We start from the raw sequence: 16448 nt of genomic DNA on the forward strand, positions 1-16448 counted from the left end.
TTCACTTTTTTGAATAAAAAAAATAAAACAATAAATTTGGCCCAATTTTTTTAATATATTGTGAAAGATAATGTTACGCCGAGTAAAATGGTACCCAACATGTCACGCTTTAAAATTGCGCTCGCTCCTGGCATGGCGTCAAACTTTTACCCTTAAAAATCTCGATAGGCGACGTTTAAAAAAATCTACAGGTTGCATTTTTTGCGCTACAGAGTCTAGGGCTATAATTATTGCTCTCGCTCTAACGATCGCGGCGATACCTCACTTGTGTGGTTTGAACACCATTTTCATATGCGGGCGCTAATCGCGTATGCGTTCACTTCTGCGCGCGAGCTCGTCGGGACGGGGTGCTTTAAAAAAAACAATTTTTTTGTTTTCTTATTTATTTTTATTGATTTTATAATTTTTTACACTGAAATAAAAAAAAAATGTATCACTTTTATTCCTATTACAAGGAATATAAACAGGCGAATCCGCCGCGGAGACCGCCGTTATTGTTTACACGCCCGCCCACTGAAGAGATGGATACCTCGGTTGTGGCAGCAGCTGCTGCCGTTACCGAGATATCCATCTTTAAAAAGAGGACGTACAGTGATACCTCGGTTCACGAACGCTTCTGTTCACGAACAACTCGGTTCACGAACAGGAAAGTTCATAAAAATATGCTCCGGTTCACGAACTCCGCCTCGGTTCACGAACAGGAGCCGCAGCCATTTTAATGCTATTTCCCGGCTGTCACATGGTCGTGACTTTCTGTAGGAAGACCGTGGAGAGAAGAAGACACACAGAAAGAAGTACTGTGAGTACTCTGCAAACATTTTGAGTGATTTTTTGATTTTTGGTGTGCTTTTTAGCACATACAGTACTGTCCTTGCTGTATTGTACAGTTCACTGAAGGAGATCCCCCTGATGTCCTTATGGAGGGGGACTCTCCCTCCAAACAATAACTGCCTCCCACCTGCCTTCCTCCATGCCAGAAGTCATCTCAAGCAAGGTTAGTGTCCTCTCTTTATACATTACTATACTGTACTAATGTGTATTGTAATTTGTTTCATATTTTTGTGCTTCAAAAACCCCCAAAAAAAGGTCAGCACGGATTAACTGGATTTACATTGAACCCTATGGGAAAATGTGCCTCGGTTCACAACCAATTCGGTTCGCGACCAGAGTCAGTTCACGAATTAAGTTCGTGAACCGAGGTATCACTGTATATATACAGTGGGCGGGCGTTAACCGGTTAAAGTGGTTGTATACCCCACTTTTTTACTTTTACCTACAGGTAAGCCTATAATAAGGCTTTCCTGTAGGTATAAAGAATATCTCCTAAACCTGAGCAGTTTAGGAGATATTCCCCCCGCAATGCACCGCTGATTGCAGCGGGGATCCTCGGCTAAAGGGCCGGCTGCCGCCGGACCTTGCTGGTTTGCCGCATGCGTGGGAGTGACGTCATTGCCGCTCCAGCCAATCACAGCTCTGGAGTGGCGATACCTGGAAAACGCGCTGGAGCAAGATGACCAGGTAAGTTCTCTTCACCTCGTTTTAAGGTAAGTATTTCATAATGAGCTAGTATGTGGTGCATTCTAGCTCATTATGGATTTTCCTTTACAGGTGTAAAAAAAAAAATAACAGGGTATACAACCGCTTTAACCCCTCAATCACAAGGAAACCACACAGGTGTTGAGGGTTAAACATGCAGAGAATCAAATGTTTATTAAATACAAAACATACACCTTTAAAACACAGTTAGGGACACTCCCCTTAGCCTTGTCATAGAGGGGGTAGGGGGACAAGGAAGAACCAATGGGAACTCAACACTTGTACATTGAAAGAGAAACTACAGTTGAAACACACCAAGGGATTATGATAAGCGGTCAGCCCCTCCTTACACATCCCCTGCTGGGAGGCGTCTCCAGATCCTTTGTCTACATGTCATGACCCAACATAATTACCACAATAAGGAAAGGGGGGATGGGATGCAGCTGATCTCGGGACCATTAATTACATGATCCCAACGCCATTTTGTCCCCAAGTCTCGTAGCCCCACGCTTTGGGAACACTGCCATCTTCTATATGCCTTTATCAGCTAAAAGTACATTGTATGTGGAATAAAAGTATATATTTAGCCCAGCCGGGCCAACAGGGTTTATTTAGGTAGCCGGAAAGGACTCCATGAGCCCAGCCACAGATACCGCGTTCACCTGGTTCCAATGAACCGGCGACCGCGGACACAAATGTCTGGAGGTGACATCTTCTCCAGGTGATGGGAGGCGGCAAATAGCCCTCCAAATCTCCCGTTCTCTGCTGGGCCACAGTCTGTGGGTAGGAGGCCAGCCCACAGCCCCCTCCAAATCACACAGTGACAGTGGGATCTGACACAATATATATTTGTTTTACAATGCTTTCTTATGGGGACGGGTTGACGATGTCGTTGTTTTTACAATTTAACTTTTTTTTTTTTATCAGCCCTGTTGGGGGGGCTTTGGTGAGGTATCAGGTTTCAAAACAGACCCCTGACATCTCCCCTTGGGACAGGGAAAGGAACCGAGGACACAGATCCCCCAGTCACTTTCCCTGCAGCCTCAGCTGCACTGAAGATGAATGGACAGGAGACAGCGGCTCCTCTCCATTCATAACATGAAGCACAGTTAACGATGCTCGGTTATGGATGGACAGTGTCAGTGACTGATCATTCAGAAAAGGAAGGAGCCGCTAAATGACAGATTTACCGACTCCTTCCTCCTAGGGTGCCCACATGTCCCGGATTGCCCGGGACTGTCCCGCAATTGACATGTCTGTCCCTGGTCCCGGGCACCTTCATTCCTGGGACAATACAATGTCCCGGAATGAAATAGAGGACACAGCCACCCCCTACTAACTAGTAACTACATTTTCAGAACTGGTTGCTAGGGCCAGTGTTGCCTGGTATCTTGCAGCCAGTGACAATTTACTCTCAGACAGTGAGACCAGGAGCGAGGTCTGCGCCTAGAGCAGCACTGCTGTCCTCACCTCGGCACCTCCTCCTTCTCTGGCACCCAGCGGCAAGCAGCAGGAACTGGTGTGATCTTCACTCTCCAGATAGTGACGCCACTCCTTTTCTTCTATGCCCGAGGCTCATGCAGAGGGAGTGACAGTGGCCACTGCATCTGGTGGCAGGCTATGGGCGGCAAGAGGCACTGCATCTGGTGGCAGGCTATGGGCGGCAAGAGGCACTGCATCTGGTGGCAGGCTATGGGCGGCAAGAGGCACTGCATCTGGTGGCAGGCTATGGGCGGCAAGAGGCACTGCATCTGGTGGCAGGCTATGGGCGGCAAGAGGCACTGCATCTGGTGGCAAGTGGCACATTCACCTGACAACCTGCTACCTCCCTCATCTTTTTTGGGGGAAGGTGAGAGAGGGGGTGTGTCCCTGAATGACAGTTTGGAAATGTGGTCACTCTACTTCCTCCGCTCTCCATTCTGACAGATCTGTGACTAGGGGAGGGGTTGACTGGAGGAAGACACGGGAGACAGTTGGGGATGATCGGTGCAGTAGTTACAAGCACCGATCTCCCTGTATAGCTTTCAATTGACCACTAGGGGTCCGTGCTATAGCCGTCCTCCCCTTTGCGCGTGCGCTGTGATCATGGATCCGAGTAAAGGTCCGGGTCCCTTACCACGTGATCAGCTGTCAGCCAATGACAGCTGATCATGTGATGTAAACAAACCTCTGTAATTTTTTTTTTTTTTTCTCCTCATGCTAACAGCATGAGGAGGAAAAAAAAGCCGATCACTGGCTTAGGTGCAAGGGACATCGATCTCGAAGTGGAAGGAGGCACATCTGCCTCGTGTGTGCCAATCTGTACCCCTTGCCAGTGCCACCTATCAATGCCCACTATTGGGGCCAACCAGTGCCACCTATCAATGCCCACTATTGGGGCCAATCTGTGCCACCTATCAATGCCCACTATTGGGGCCTCTGTGCCACCTATCAATGCCCACTATTGGGGCCTCTGTGCCACCTATCAATGCCCACTATTGGGGCCTCTGTGCCACCTATCAATGCCCACTATTGGGGCCTCTGTGCCACCTATCAATGCCCACTATTGGGGCCAATCAGTGCCACCTATCAATGCCCACTATTGGGGCCAATCAGTGCCACCTATCAATGCCCACTATTGGGGCCAATCAGTGCCACCTATCAATGCCCACTATTGGGGCCAATCAGTGCCACCTATAAATGCCCACTACTGGGGCCAACCAGTGCCACCTATAAATGCCCACTACTGGGGCCAACCAGTGCCACCTAGCAGTGTAACCTACCAAAGGCGATCAGTGCCTATCACTGCCACCTATTAGTGCCACTTCTCAGTGCCCACCAGTAGCACCCATCAGTGCCCATCAATGAAGGAGAAAAATTACTTGTTTGCTAAATTTTATAACAATATATAAAAAATATATATATTTTTTTTTTAAATTCAGACTTTTTATTTTTTTTTAACATAGAAGAAAATCCGCAGAGGTGATCAAATACCACCAAAAGAAAGCTCTATTTGTGGGGGGGGGGGGTGTAATCTGCTTACAGTGTTGTATGACCGCGCAATTGTCATTCAAAGTGCATCAGCGCTGAAATTTGGTCTGTGTGGGGGGGGGGGGGGGGGTTTAAGTGCCCAGTAAGCAAGTGATTAAAGCAGCTGAAAGCCGCAGGAGAGAGAAGATGCTGTCAGCTGCTTTATAAAAAAAAAGCCACACAGGGAGATCGGTACGTAGAACCACCCCCCACTGGTCATTGGTGGGGCTGCCCAGGTATGGGATTAGCCAGAGAATTTGCACAAGCTTGCCAAGAAGGGAGGGGGGGGATGAGTCAGAAGAGGGCCAATGAGAGCTGGAGGTGTGCGCCTCTGTGTAAATCCAAGAAGTGATCAGGCAGCATCTTCTGCTGCCCACAGTTATAATGGCTGCAACCAGACTCAGTGGAGGGAGATTTCTGCAGCATATGTGGCAAGTACAGAATCGCAGTTTATATAAAATAATATATAAAGTGCTTGGAGGGAAGCTTCAGAATGGCAAAGATGTTTTTATTACAAATGATGTGAGCAGACTGCAGTTCCTCTTTAGTTTGCATATCCTTAGGCTCCTCCCCCTCCCACCATATCATACAAGCCCAAGCCCAGCACAGCCCCAGGCGGCCCCCCATAGTCATAACCAAGCTGGCAGCCTGTCTGCCCCTCTAGGAATGTCAAAACCGCAGCGCCTCCATCTTGGATCTCTATCATCCCCCTGACACAACTCTATGGTGCTCCAGGCAGTACAGAGCCTCCTCTCCGTACACAGGGGGAGAACTTCGCTCTACAGGTGAGGATGGCGCCGATATCCATCGGATTCCACATCCCTTACCTGTTCTCTAATCCTTCTTCTCTGAGGAGGGAGTCAGGAAAACGGCGCCAAGCTCCGGGAATCTACTTCCGGCGGGGAGTGGTTGGTTGGCAAAAGCGAATAAGAACCCCGGAACGCGTGTGCCAACCGAGACTGCCCAGCGTTGTGCCTGTAACATAAATTGCTGTGGAGTCTAATATAAGTGCTCAAAAGAGTACTGTAGACTTTAGACACAAGCCGTATTCAACATTTGGGTTTGGCATTTTCTTTTCAAAACATATATCCTCTTTCAGGTATCTGGAGGTAATATCACATTTACTGCGTTACGATACTATTACATAGTATTTTGGATCAGGCAGTACATAAGACAGCTAAATTCTGTCACAAATCCTTGATCCACTTCGGTCGGATGGAACGCTCATAGCAAGAGGTCTTTGCAGGGTGATATACACACAGGCGTTTGCACCTGCCTTTATATCGCCCTGCACAGGCCTCCTCTGAGGTCATGTCTGTATATTTCCCTATAATAAGCTCCTCTGAGATCCTGCCTGTAAATTCCCCTACAATAACCGCCTCTGAAATCCCGCCTTTATATCACCCTGCAAGGACCTCCCTTGAAAGCCTGCCTAATGCCTAGCTACATCATCATGGGTTTAGTCAGCTTAGGCGATCTGTCAGATTTTGTAACGGAAGTGACGTTATATCGCCGCCATCTTGCTACACCCCACACTCGTCCACAGTAAGGATACAGTGAGAAGGCGGCAAGCGGACATCTTGTTTCACTCAGTCATGCATTTCACGCTTATTTTATTAATAGTAAACTGAGCTTATAACACCTGCAACGACCTCCTTGGGGATCATGTGTCCTATAAGATCAGCTAATCTGATAGAACACGGCAGCTCTCAGCGAAGGTCCTTGAAGGGTGATAAAAAATATAAATAAAAAAAAAAGCAAGCGCACAGCGGAGGTCCTTGCAGGGCGATATAAAAACAGGCTCTCAGAGGAGAGCTTGCAGGGCGATATAAAGGAAGACTGTCAGAAGAGAGCTTGCAGGGCGATAAAAAAAAAAGACAGGGGAGATAGGAGCTTTTGGGGTGGGGGGTACGTTCAGGGCGAACTAAAGGCAACCGTTTATGAAGGGAGGTCCTTGCAGGGTGATATTAATGAAGGCCGTCAGAGGAGGAAGGTCCTTGCAGGGTGATATTAATGAGGACCGTCAGAAGAGGGGGGTCCTTGCAGGGCATCGCATTTGCCGTTGGAACGCATTGCGCATGCGCAGTTGTCCGCCACGTGACTTCCGCCGCACTCTGCGATAGGGAGCAGAATATGACACTGCACCGTCAGAAGAGGGAGGTCCTTGCAGGGGGATATAAAGGCAGACCTTGCTTTCCACTTCCTTTCCGGGCTGTGGAGCACAAAGATGGACGTTGCAAGGGTTTGGTGGGCTCGCCCTGCAGGCCAATCCATGCGCCTATCCCCACCATCCGGTCATGAGCCGCCTCGCTAGGCTCCTGTGTAGATGGAGATGTATGCTGGGAGTGTTTCCCATGGGATATTTCCAGTAGGTGAGTCCTGGGTGTGATGTGCAGCTTGTATTGAGGTGGTTGGGCCCCCAGGTGTCTTCTCCCTCCATGATCTGCTTATCACATGGCTTCCTAAGAGATGTGCATGTTCTCTATTGGCTTCCTGATCACTATTTACTTTTATTTGGTGCAATTTGGACAACAAAGCAAGTAAACAATGATCTAGATCCGTATTTCAACAATGTCTGACCTGCTCCTCCCTTCCTAGGAGTGTGTGACATTACCTGGTATAGATCCTATCGTTGTGTACCTGGCATTGCCCCTGTAGTGTCAGTTTGCTGCCTATCCTAGAATGTTGCGGAAGTCAAGTGGCGGCCAACTGCGTATGCGGGATGCGTTCCAAACACAAGTGCGATGCGTTCCAATGGATTTTCGACAGTACACAACAGCGAATCCGGCATTCAGGGCGACGTGGAGTTAGAGGAAAGTGGCCTCACGTCCTCGCTTTGCTCGGATGGCTCGCTCGGCCTCCTGGCTCTTTTTTTTTTAACATCCTCCAATCCACGGGGATGTTAAGGAAAGAGCCTGGATGCCGACCGAGGTTTCACTGGTGTGCATTGTCGTGAATGCATTTGGAACGCATGCGCAGTTGGCTGCCACGTGACTTCCGGAGCATTCTAGGATAGGCGGCAAACTGTGACAATGCACCCCTGTCAGTTTGGGGAGGGGGGGGCATTAAAGGAAATGGTGCCTGTGTGCTGTCACAGTAGTCCAGCTTTCCTATGAAATCTGCAATAACAGTTTAGCATCCTTGCTCCTGAGATTGCATGCAGTCTACCCCTATGACGGGGCGTGGCAAGTTTGCTTTTAAAGGGTTTGTAAAAAAAATTGTTTTTATAAAATAAACATGTTCTACTTGCCTCCACTGTGCAGCTCGTTTTGCACAGAGTGGCCCCGATCCACGTCTTCGGGGGTCCCTCGGCGGCTGTCTGGTCTTTCCCCTAACACCCCCCCCGTGCTAGAACTCCACACATTAAATTGGAGGTTCTCCCTAAAAACCACTTTCTAGTATTACAATGGCCCCCCACATTACAATACAATTATGCCTATTATGTTTTTTTTTATGCTGTACATACCTTGGTACAGCTAATACACCCGTGGCTTCCAGGTTGCGAGTCCCGCGGGAGTGGGCGTTCCTAACTTGCTGGTGATTGACGTGATGACCAAAAACGAGCTCCCCCCGTCGCGAAAGGAGCCGAACGGCGAGTCGCCGCTATACTGCGCCTGCGCACCGCCGTTCGGCTCCTTTCGGCAATCGTGACGCAGCTTACGTTACGGGGAGAGCTCGTTTTTGGTCATCACGTCCATCACCAGCAAGTTAGGAACGCCCACTCCCGCAGGACTCGCAACCCGGAAGCCGCGGGTGAATTAGCTGTACCGAGGTATGTACAGCATAAAAAAAACATAATAGGCATAATTGTATTGTAATGTGGGGGGCCATGTGGAGTCCTTGCAGGCGTGATCCCGCTATAGCCGCTCACTGTATCCCCTCTGCCCCCCAGGTGTGCTACATCATTGGATGCGATTGACAGCAGCGCCAACCAATGGCTGCGCTGCTTTCAATTCATCTGCTCTAGCCAATCAATGGCCCGGCTGAGCGGCGAAGAGCTTGTCGGGGCTGAGCGTGGGACATTCGAGGGGCCAGGTAAGTATAACGAGGGGGGGCGGTATTGCCTGAAGTTTTTTTTTCACCTTAATACATAGGATGCATTAAGGTGAGAACTTTTAACTTTGCAACTCCTTTAATCTTGGAGCCAGCTTAAAAGGTAAAGAAATAATAAAATCTTAGGGGTGTAACATCTTACCAAAGGTGAACTTATCCTCCATTCCTTTCCCTGCCAGAGCTCTGGTTTTGTTCACGTTTTAAAGGGGTTGTAAAGGTTTGTTTTTTATTTTCTAAATAGGTTCCATTATGCTAGTGCATTGTTGGTTCTTTTACCTTTTCCTTCCATTTCCCTTCTAAATTTTTTTTTTCACCTTCATGCATTAAAGGGGTTGCAAAGGTTCGTCTTTTATTTTCTAAATTTGTTCTTTTAAGCGACTTCCCTTCTAAAAAAAAAAACAATTTTCTTTGTCTAAATTTCTTACTTCCTGTTCCTCCTCAGTAAGCTTGCCCCCATCATTTGAGCCGTTCCAGCTGGGGGTTAGTCAGCGTGCTCTCCCTTGGGACTACATCCCAGAACGTCTCGGATGATGGGGGCAAGCTTACTAAGGAGGAACAGGAAGTGAGAAATTCAGACAAAGAAAATATTTTTTTTTTTTTTTTTTTAGAAGGGAAGTCGCTTAAAGGAACCAATTTAGAAAATAAAGACTAACCTTTGCAACCTCTTTAATGCATTAAGGTGAAAAAAACAGGAGGGTTTACAACCCCTTGTGTGGTCTCTACATGATGACGTATTTATGAACTGATATACTTTGATGTCATTTCCGCAGCGTTCTGATGAGCCACCTGTACATGTGATGTTCATGTTCTCTACATTCATTTGTGGCTAACCCATTCTGTTCTTATAATAGGTTTCCCTGAGTGGTACCTGCTGCTGTCAAGTCTGCTGGTCTCCAGAGATGGCCAAGGTAAGAACAAGTTGGCACTGTTTATATATTCAGTTTAACATCTGTTTTTTTTTTTTTTTTTTTTTTTATGGCAGACTGAGATCTGCCTTGTAAAGTATTCCCCCCCCCCATTCTTCTCTATGCTTGTGTAAGCTTTAGAAGCACTTTTCATAAAATGTACATTTAAAGTTGAGCCGACTGTCCCTTTGCTTTTGAGGAGCAAAAGAAGCCCAACACCCACAAATCTATCCAAACCTTATGGAAGACGCTGCTTTGCTGGAAACTGCCACACAGGTACAGGAAGCGAAATGGTTTTTATATCAATTTGATAAGACAACCATGCTTAAGATGTGACTTGGGCATCAGTGGAATTCCTGGAGCAGCATCATTCTACCCAAATTGTGTTGGTTGAAGTTTAGAGTTCCCTGAACTCTGCAGTGATTCTTATTGGTTTTGCTGTCTCCCCTCTGTGAGGTTTACAAAGCGGTTCTGAGTCTGACCCCCAAAAAATCTGATCTAAATGGTCTGAGTGTAGGTGATGATGAAATGCTCTGAAACTTTGTGAAGTTCACTTTTATATACGCTGTTCTGATACACTCAGATTACACCATTCCTTATGGTAAATGACAACTGCAGCTACCTTATTTCAGGTGTGCAACAGACTTAACGTCCTCTGTAGTATATTTGGCTGCTGTTGTGGTTGTAATGAGAACAATTCTAAAATTGATGAATATTTACATAAGTCTTGGCCTCTGCACTTCATTTGCAGCCGTTAATAAAATAACCATTGCTGCAAGGTGAAAGGGGAGCTTAAAGGTGAACCCCCAAACACACATGCACACACCATGATTGTTTTCATGTTCTCTCCATTCATTTGTGGCTAACCCATTCTGTTCTTGTAATAGGTCTCCTTGACTAGCACATGCTGTAAAGTCTGCTGGTCTTCAGAGTTGGCCAAGGTAAGAACATGTCGGCACTGTATGTATATCTGCCTTTAGAAGCACTTTTCTTAAAACCTTTATATCTAAAGTTGGCAGATTGTGCTTTTGAGGAGCAAAAGAAGTCTGGTAACACCCACAAATCTACCCATTGCCTGTACTCCAGACTTGTGGAAGATGCTGCTTTGCAGGAAGCAACATGGTTTATACCAATTTGAGAGACAACTATGTTTAAAGCGGTGTGTTCCAGGCTTTTTTTTTTTTTTTTTTTTTCTCATTAAGTCAGCAGCTACAAAAAGTTGCTGCTGACTTTAAAAAGACACTTGCTTGTCCCACAGTCCAGCGATGTGGCCACATGGAACCTCACTCCCCCTCTGACCCTTCCATTGAAACTGTGGGCACCCACCCGTGGCGGCTTCACGGCTGGGCCACGTGCTGCACTCTCTGAGTGGACAGGTAATCTTCTGTGACATGTCTCGGAAGATTACGGAGAGGGAGGGGCTGCCTAGGTGGTGCATAGTCAGAAGTGGGACAGGAAGACTACACACAAAAAAATTTACATGCCACATTTTGCATATAAGGCAAGGAGTGTTTTTTTTTGGGTGGAACTCCACTTTAAGATGTGACTTGGGCATCAGTGGAATTTTTGCGGCATTTTTCTACCCAAATTGTTTTTGGTTGCAGTTAGAGTTCCCTGAACGCTGCAGTGGGTCTTATTGATTTTTGCCATCTTCCCTCTGAGGTTTACAAAGCTGTTCTGATTCTGAACCCCCCCCCACCACCAAAAATCTGTTCTCTGAATCTAAATGGTCTGAGTGTAGGTGATGACGAAAATCTCTGAAACTTTGTGAAGTTTATTTATATACGCTCTGATACACTCAGATTACATCATTCCCTATGGTAATTGACAACTTCAGCTAACTTATCCCATGTGTGCAACAGACTGTTGAGCTCCTCTGTAGTTCATTTGGCTGCTGCTATGGTTGTAATGAGAACAATTCTATAAAATTGACGCATGTGATAAATATTTAGACAAGTCTTGGCCTTTGCAGCTGGTAATAGAATAACCATTGCTGTGGGGGTTAAAGTGGAACTTGATGGGGACAATGGAGCTTAATGCATACACGCACACTTTCTCTCCATTGATTTGTGGCTAACCCTTTCTGTTCTTGTAATAGGTTTCCTTGACTGGTACCTGCTGTCAAGTCTGCTGGTCTTCAGAGTTGGCCAAGGTAAGAACAAGTTGGCACTGTTAGAATAAACATCTGCTTTTTTATGTTGGCAGACTGAGCTAATCTGCTGTGTCTTCCATTCTTCTGTATGCTTGTGTAAGCTTCAGAAGCACTTTTCTTGGAGGGGTAATCTGGTGCACTATTAAGTTAACACTGTAAAAGTGTTAATAATTATTATTATTATACAGGATTTATATAGCGCCAACAGTTTACGCAGCGCTTTACAACATCAGGGAAGACATTATAGTTACAGTACAATTTAATACAGGAATGATCAGAGGGCCCTGCTCGTTAGAGCTTACAATCAATGGGGCTAAAGGCACATAGACAGTCTCTGTATCTGATAGGAGTGCTTGGCTCAGTTGCTGCTGAGGAGCTAGAGAATCCTCTTCTTCTAAGGCATTAAGGAGAGCAAGCAGCGCCTTCTGAGTGTAGCATTTTTGCGTAAAAAAAAAAAGATAAACATTACTACTAGGGATGAGCTCTGGCATGTTCGCACACTCCATGTGCAGAGCCCGCCAGGAAGTCAGCACGGCGCTGTACTAATCACAGACAGACATTGTCCCGATACTCGGCTGCAGAGATCAGGAAATGTCTCCCTGCCTGTGATTAGCGCAGCGCCATGCCGACTTCCTCGCGGAAGTGCGAACACGCCGGAGCTCATTCCAATTACAACAAATTGGCAACTTACAAGTTCAAAAGATAAAAAGCACTCATCAGGCCTGATGGAGCACACATGCTTTGACCTCCCCAGGGTTTCTGGACCATCCAGGAAGTGCTGGAAGCCGCTAGCACTGCCAAAAACTACTTTACTACTGTGGGAAATGGCGTGCATAGACCGGCCAATTGCAGCAGTCTTCTGAGTGCTTTTGATCGTGCAAGTCGTGAATTTTTTTCCTCTGAGCTACAAATTGGCAACTTCAAACATGCTTGGGATAAACGTGCCCATAGTCTGACAACAAGGTTAATAGAGAAGGGGGGGAAAAATGGGGTAACTCTCCAGTTATTTTCTGCTGTCACTTTTCTGTTTGTTTCTCCCTGGAGGTTTACAAAGCGGTTCTGATCCTCCACCCCCTAAATCTGTTATCTAAACGGTCTGAGTCTATGTGATGACACCTTGACTAGAGTCTCTGACAACTCTGATGTTCAAGTAAACGCTCTGATACACTCAGATTACACCTCATTGTTGTGGTAAACCATGGCATGATGACTGTTAACAATAGATGTTAGCTGTGTTGCACATTTTGAGGATGTTCCACAATTGCACGATTTTGCTACGCTGAGATGTAAACTGGGGCCTAACAAAGCTAATGGCATGTTTAAGACTCATTAAGTTCTCATCTGAGACGTTTTTGGGTGCACTGCACTGGGTTCCACAAACCAAAAATGCTATTGAACTAATTTTTAATATTCAAAGGTAACTTCCCCATCTGTCAATGTCTCCATGCTTTAGTTTGAGCTTAAAACCCCCCCCCCCTGAGCCACATTTGTACAAACCTTTCTTGGTTTTGATGGCTGGGGAAACTGTTAGCGGGGACCTGGAAGTGATGTCACTTCCACCAAACTAGAAGGGGAGAAGAGTGGACGTGTCAACTCATTCCTCCCGTCTGCCCAGCAGCACCCATTAGGCCATTCTTAGGCCCATAGATGGGCAAGCGGTGGGGAGCAGTCAGGGCTGAACTTTGTCGCTGTTGTGGCCTGGGGGTTATCAATCCCTGCCCTATGTTTATAGTTTCTTAAAGTGCTGCATTGCATGTTTTGGCTTGTGCTGAGATCTTATGTCGTACCTTTGTTCTCTTCCAGGTCAGGATCCAGAAATGATGACCTTGGAATGATTACCTTGGAATAAATGGGTAAGTCTGAGCGTTGGCACCACCTGTTTCTATTAAATTGTGTGGTCTTTACATGATGACGTATTTATGAACTGATATACTTTGATGTCATTTCCGCAGCGTTCTGATAAGCCACTTGTACATCTGATCATGTATTCTACATTTACTTCTGCCAGCGCAATAGATCAGTATGAACCTACCTAGGCACTGCCCCTCAACACACTGACTGCCCTGGCAATGCGCTGTAGACTACATTTTTATAAAAAAAAAAAAATTTTTGACAGGTTCTCTTTGAGACATGCAGAGACTAAGACCTGCATGTCTCCCCTGTGCTCCACTGAATATCGCACTGCATTACATTAATTCCCTGCCATGCTGGGGCAACTCAAGGGTGACCCAGAAGTGACGTCCTACATGTCGCTTCCGGAACAAGATGGGGAGGAGTGCAGACATGTGCCTACTCCTGTTATGCTGATGGAGAGATGTATAGTTGCTTTACCTGCATGTGTGGAAGCAATCTGGCCTGAAGACCTGCCCAAATACGTCTACCTGACAAGTGAGCCCTGCTGCTTGCCTGCAGTAGGGCTAAATTGGGGGGGGGGGGGGGGGGGGGAGGTGACCTGCCCAGTGCCCAGAACTGCATATATCGGGCAATGCAGCAGTGAATGGGTTGTCAAAGCCCAGGTGCATTTTCTGGCTTTGTTGAGCAGTTTAGCATCTTGTTCCAGAGTTTGCATAGACAGTCTACCCCTTTGTATATTAATTTCAGATCTGTTTTGGCTTGTGCTGAGATCTTATGTTGTGCCTTTCTCTTGCAGCTCAGGATTCAGAAATGATGGCCTTGGAATAAATTGGGGTAAGTGAAATCATTGTGAAACCTGCTTCCATCATTACAATGTGTGGGCTCTACATGATGACGTATTTATGAACTGATCTACTTTGATGCCATTTCCGCAGCGTTCTGACAAGCCACCCGTATATGGGATGCTCATGTACTCTACAATAATTTGTGGCTAACCTATCATTTTTGTAACAGGTTTCCCCGACTGGTACCTGCTGTCAAGTTTGCCGGTCTCCAGAGCTGGCCAAGGTAAGAACAAGTTGGCACTGTTCATATTCAGTCTAACATTTCTGATTTTTTTTTTTTTTTTTTTTGAATGTTGCCAGACTGAGATCTGCCCTGTAAAGTGTTTTTTTTATTCCCGTTCTGTATGCTTGTGTAAGCTTCAGAAGCACTTTTCTTAAAATTTGATATTTAAAGTTGAGCAGACTGTCCCTTTTGCTTTTGAGGAGCAAAAGTCTAACACCCACAAATCTACCCCTGCCTGTACTCCAGACTTATGAAGCTTCTGCTTTGCTGGAAACTGCCACACAGATGCGGAAAACAATGTTTTTTTTTTTTTTTTTTTTTTTATACAAATTTGATAAGATATGTGACTTGGGCATCAGTGGAATTCCTGCAGCATCGTTCTACCCAAATTGTTTTGGTTGCAGTTTAGAGTTCCCTGAACTCTGCAGTGAGTCTTATTGATTTTGCTGTCTTCCCTCTGTGAGGTTTAAAACAGTTCTGATTCTGACCCCCAAAAAATCTGTTCTAAATAGTCTGAGTGTAGGTGATGATGAAATGCTCTGAAACTTTGTGAAGTTCACTTTTATATACGCTGTTCTGATACACTCAGATTACACCAATCCTTATGGTAAATGACAACTGCAGCTACCTTATTCCAGGTGTGCAACAGACTGTTAAGGTTCTCTGTAGTTCATTTGGCTGCTGTTGTAATGAGCAATTCTAAAATTGATTTATATTGACAAGTCTTGGCCTCTGCACTTCCTTTGCAGCTGTTAATAAAATAACAATTGCTGCAAGGTTAAGGGAGAGCTTAACGGTGACCCCCACCCAAACGCGATGATTGTGTTCATGTTCTCTCCATTTATTTGTGGCTAACCCATTCTGTTCTTGTAATAGGTCTCCTTGACTAGTACATGCTGTAAAGTCTGCTGGTCTTCAGAGTTGGCCAAGGTAAGAATGTCGGCGCTGTATGTATATCTGCCTTGTAAAGCAATCCCCCCCCCCCCCATTCTTCTGTATGCTTGAGTAAACTTCAGAAGCACCTTTCTTAAGTATATTTAAAGTTGATCAGACTGCTTTTAAGGAGCAAAATAATTCTGGCAACACCCACAAATCTAGCACTTTTGGGTGGAGCTCCACTTTAAGATATGTGACTTGGGCATCAGTGGAATTCCTGCAGCATCGTTCTACCCAAATTGTTTTGGTTGCAGTTTAGCGTTCCCCAAACTCTGCAGTGAGTCTTATTGCTTTCGCCATCTTCCCTCTGTGATGTTTACAAAGCAGTTCTTATTCTGACCCCCAAAAATCTGTTCTCAATAGTCTGAGTGTAGGTGATGACGAAAAATCTCTGAAACTTTGTGAAGTTCATTTATATACGCTCTGATGCACTCAGATTACACAATTCCTTATGGTAAATCATGACAACTGAAGCTACCTTATTCCAGTTGTGCAACACAGACTGTTAAGGTTCTCTGCAGTTCATTTGGCTGATGTTGTGGTTGTAATGAAAACCATTCTAAAACAAGCATGTGATTTTTATATTTTTTTGTAAAATTGTTTCACAAACAATATCATCCCGTTCTTGGTACATGGTCGTATAACAGTAATACATTTGTTCAACTAGAAGTGATGGTTTCACAATATACATCTGTATATGCAAACATGCAAGGGAGTTAAGAGGGGGGGGGGGGGGGACGGGACAGACACCCTTAAGGCGCATGAACTCCCACAAGGTAAGGGGAACCTATGACCTACCATATGGCAGTGCTGGGCACAAACCACCATGTGTGGGAGGAGGCAGGAAAACATGTCAAAATTGTGTGTGTGTGTATGTATATATATATATATATATATATATATATATATATTGACAGGTTTTCCTGCCTCCTCCC

General features: G+C 45.8%; 1 protein-coding gene across 1 annotated transcript in view; it reads right to left on the reverse strand.

The window, feature by feature from the left end:
- The window catches only part of DDX39B (DExD-box helicase 39B), a 44165-nt gene extending 38686 nt beyond the window's left edge, over positions 1-5479 (reverse strand). The window contains exon 1 of the mRNA XM_040323090.1: positions 5373-5479. The gene's annotated coding sequence lies outside the window, so the exon portion shown is untranslated. The remainder of the gene's footprint in view (positions 1-5372) is intronic.
- Positions 5480-16448: the final 10969 nt, after the last annotated feature.

Source organism: Rana temporaria, chromosome 9 (genome assembly GCF_905171775.1).
Source record: "Rana temporaria chromosome 9, aRanTem1.1, whole genome shotgun sequence".
Lineage (NCBI taxonomy): Eukaryota > Metazoa > Chordata > Amphibia > Anura > Ranidae > Rana > Rana temporaria.